Raw genomic sequence first — 4388 nt, forward strand, 5'->3', positions numbered from 1 at the left:
CCCATTGGACTTGCAAACTTTATATGCCCCAATATAGGGGAATGCCAGGGCAAAAGAATGGGAATGGGTGGGTAGGGAATTGGGGGGCGCTATGGGGGACTTTGGGATAGCATTGGAAATGTAATTGAGGAAAATATGTAATAAAAATATTAAAAATTAAAAAAAAAAGAAAATACCCTGAAGCAGGGTCTGTCACATGCAACAAATAGCCAGGGTTGTGGAGCAGAGTGTGAGAGAGAGTGAGGAAGCAAGACAGTGCTAGGGAGCTCAAGGGCACACATATGCTCTGTCCAGCATCTGAAGGGGCATGGTCCAGACTCAGGAAAGCTGCCAGACCCAGCCAAGCCTCATGGCAGCTCCCATAGACTGTGCAAGTGGAAGGGGGTCCTAGCAAGGAAAAGGACATTACCTTAAGGCTAACTCACCATTTTAAGGTTGACACCTCCACCTGCTCCACTTCCCCCTCCCCCATTCCCACTCAGTCTGGTCCTTGACCTCTTGCCCACTCATGGGTTTTATTCTCAGTGGGATGAGGCCAAAGCGCATGCTGGTGAGACCAGGCAGTGACAGTAGTAGGACATCAGGAGGGGTTTAGGGGCATCAGGGAGAGAGGATCCACAATGGGTGCACAGGATAATGAAGAAGCTCCACCCAGTGTGTCTATGGGAGAAGTAACAGCCTGAAATAAGATAAGGCTCAAACAAACACTACTTACTTAGCTTTAACACTCATGCTTGGTTTGGTATTCTGGGCTTATGACCAAAACAGCCTTAGGGACTTTCTTACTTTCTATATGTAAGAAACAATCTCCATCCCAAATTTGTTTGTACAAATAGCCCAAGTTTACAGGAGCCATGGATCAAAGGGAACTGGGGGTCTGGTTGCTTGCAAAGAAGACAATTTTCATTCTCTTCGGGCTTGTTCCTCTAATTTGCAAACGACTTGCATAACATTTCAAAGGCAGCTTCAAGGCTCCAGGGTACCGAACTGCTGCCTTTGCTTCCAAGAAACTTTTCATTAAAAATCATAAATGAAGCTGGGCATGCTTGAATGAGATGCATGCTGGGAAGGCCAGGACTCGGGAGACAGACGCAGCTGGCTTAGGAGCTCAAAGACGCCTGTCTCAAAAACAAAAACAAAAATAAACCAAAAAGGGGGGAAAAAAAACAAAAATAAAATAAGAATTATAGGGACTGGAGAAATCACTTAGTGCTTAAAAACACTGGCTGCTCTTCCTGTTTCCAGGACCCATACAGTGGCTAATACCTAAATGTGTCATTCTAATCCCAGGCAATCTAATATACCCAACAGGCACTGTATAGACACAGTACATAGACATATAAACAGACAAAACATCCATACACATACAATAAACAAAGTCTCAAACTCTACCTAGAGGTAGACTTCATCTTTACTGTAATTGGCCTTGTTTGGACTGTGGATTTGAAAGCACCTCCAGTCATTCCAGGACAATGCATTCAGGCCACGGAGCTGAAGAGAAGAGGCAGGTTAATTTCTGATTCATCTCTGTACACTGTTTAGGGCTAACTCTGAGGACTTCATTTCATATCCCTCTTCCTCCATGTTCCCTGATCCATTAATTCAGGAGTTGAGATGCATGAATATTTGTGAGGTGCGTGTGTGGCAGCAGTCCTAAGATGGTGCCAAGGATTGCAGCCAAGTCTCATGACTTGCATCTGACTTCCTCATACATCCTGATTAAGCCACGTCCATTCTGTGAACTGCACAGGTGCACCATGATGCAAGATCGGACCATATGATGAGTAATGATTCTGGCCAATGGACTGCTCTTANGTGGACTGGGCTGATGGGGCATGGTTGAGGGGGTCTTATAAGAGATTGTGATTGGGTGCGGGGGAGATGATTAAGAATTCCTGGAGAGATTGGTTTGGGAGAGAGATTCATGCATGATGTTAAAAGGTTCCTGAATCAACTGGTTTGAGAAGAACGCTGTGTTGTAGTTCCTTTCTGCTGGTCGGAATCAGAGGTGACAAATGGTGGCCAGTAAGGGGACATTCATAACTCATCTCAGTCAGGGCAGCTAGCTGGTAAGGTTCCCGGGTAAGTGGGACAATTAAAGTTCTCGGATTGAGACGATAAGGTTCCCGGTTTTGGGACAAGTTAAGGTTTCCGGTTTGGGGACAAGTTGCACCAAGCACCATGGGGACTTGAAGTTTGCAGAGGAACAGGGGCTTTTACCAAAAGGGTTTTTGCCGGTCTGGAAGATGTGGCGCAGAACTCCAGAGAGGTAATGAGGCGCTGAATCAGGTAAGAGAGGAGGGCTCTCAGTTGGTTTGGGCGAGAGGGTCTGTTTGTGTGTTTCCCCAGGATCACCGACAACCGCTGTGGGTCCCAGAATGGCTGACCAGAGCAATTCAGGGCAAACAGAATGATGAGGATGTGGATGTTCCTGAGGCTGGGAATGTTCCCGCTAGTGAGAACCGAAGAGCTACGTTGGGGAAATATGTCTGTGTTCCCAAAACCCATGCAATTGATGCATTTGGCGCAAGTGTTTCCTCAATTCTTTACATCTAATGCTTTGCTACAATTGCCTTTTTTACCATGGAATGGAGAGATAGCTCCATTGCAGGAATGTATGCTGCTTCAGCTAAAGGGATTGTGTTTTCAGATGATTCAAAATGAGTGATTGTGTTCAGCTGTATCTACTAAAGCTAATGCTACCTGGATTCGAGAGGTGTGGCCTGCCAATATATCCAAGGGCAATGGCACTATACCCTCCTAACCTAGATGGGCCCCCTTTTTGTAGGAGTGTTCGTGATTCCCTTTCACCTTGGACGGGCTGTCAATCTAGAAAAGTAGCTTGGGCAGTGAAGAATTATTTTTCCTTTTCCCCTTATATAGGTACAGTCCATAATAGTTCCTTTTCAGGGTATAATTGGACATGTCAAAATTCAGCTCAAGTAGGAGCTAGTAATCCTTTTAATGTATGGTTGTTAGGTGGGGTGAATGGTAGTTGCACTGATCTTTCCCCCTTAAGCCAGGTGGTGGGAGAGGCCTGGGGCAATGCATGTTTTTATTAGAATGGGTCTAGTGTGTTTGAAACCTCTGTATCTCAACTTGCTGGAGGGCGCAATGCTTTCTTTAAGGCTATGCCTGTTTGTGACCTCCTTTTGTGTTTATTGTTTATAATGGTAGTTATGAGAATAATGTTGTTAATTGTAGTAGTAATAATTGTTATTATATTATGTGCGGTAATGCATCTGAATATCATTTAGCTGTTGTGACTAGGATGCCTTGCTTTGTACCTTTGCCTGTTCAAGCTCCTTCTGTTATGACTTTGTTTAGACCTAAGAAAGATTTTTGGCATTACTGCGACCATTTTCACTGCTGTAGCAATCTCTGCTACTGCAGCCACGGCTGCGGCCATATCCCTTACAAACTGCAGAGGCTGTGAATAATTTATCCACAGGTATTGCAGAAGCTTTGGATTGCTGACAGCTGTCTCCCTCTTGAAAGAGTGGGTTGGAATTGATGGACTTGCTCTGTGTCAGATATTAATCAGCATCCTGGCCTTCTGGTGCACCTGCTGCATGCAGAGTCATCAGCACAGAGCCCAAGCCTTGATGATACAGGCTTTTGCGGCAGTGGAAACAGGACAGTCTCCTCAAGTGTGGCTTGGCATGCTAGAGAAGTAGTCAATGATGGGTAAGACTCCCTGGGTGTGTCACCAACCTAAGACAGGGATCAAACCAATGCTGTTTGTCTTCCAAGGATGGGTAAGGGGCATTGCAGCAGGGAGCAACCTAAGGCAGGCATTCTCTCAGTGAATAAATAAAGAAGGGGGAGATGTGAGGAGTGGGTGTGGCAGCAGTCCCAAGATGGCGCCCAGGACTGGAGCCAAGTCTCATGACTTCCACCTGACTTCCTCATACACCCTGATTAAGCCATGTCCACTGGGTGAACTGTGCAGGTGCACCATGATGCACGATCGGACCATATAACAAGTGATGATTCTGGCCAGTGGACTGCTGTTACGTGGACTGGACTGATGGGGCATGGTTGAGGAGTTATATAAGGGATTGCAATTGGGGGCGGGGGAGATGATTAAGAATTCCTGGAGAGATTGGTTTGGGAGAGAGATTCATGCATGATGTTAAAAGGTTCCTGAATAAACTGCTTTGAGAAGAACACTGTGTCGTCGTTCCTTTCTGCTGGTTAATGTGGCCTCCCTTCCCCCCAGCCTGGAACCTGCCTGCTCAAGGGTGGAGCTACCGGCTCATTCATCCTGCCACGCCCACTGCTGGAACCTGCCCTTGCTGCCTGGAGTCACACACGTGTTCATCCTGCTACTGGACCCTGAGTTACTTGGCGGGAAATTGGGTTCCCTCCCCCTTCCTTTATAAACT

The 4388-nt window shown here is 46.3% G+C and overlaps 1 protein-coding gene across 1 annotated transcript in view; it reads right to left on the reverse strand.

Annotated features, from left to right (window-relative positions):
- Window positions 1–4388, reverse strand: part of Gldc (glycine decarboxylase) — an 82676-nt gene that overhangs the window by 14483 nt on the left and 63805 nt on the right. The gene's annotated exons all lie outside the window — the stretch shown is intronic.

This window comes from Mus caroli, chromosome 19 (assembly GCF_900094665.2).
Source record: "Mus caroli chromosome 19, CAROLI_EIJ_v1.1, whole genome shotgun sequence".
In the NCBI taxonomy this organism is placed as follows: Eukaryota; Metazoa; Chordata; class Mammalia; order Rodentia; family Muridae; genus Mus; species Mus caroli.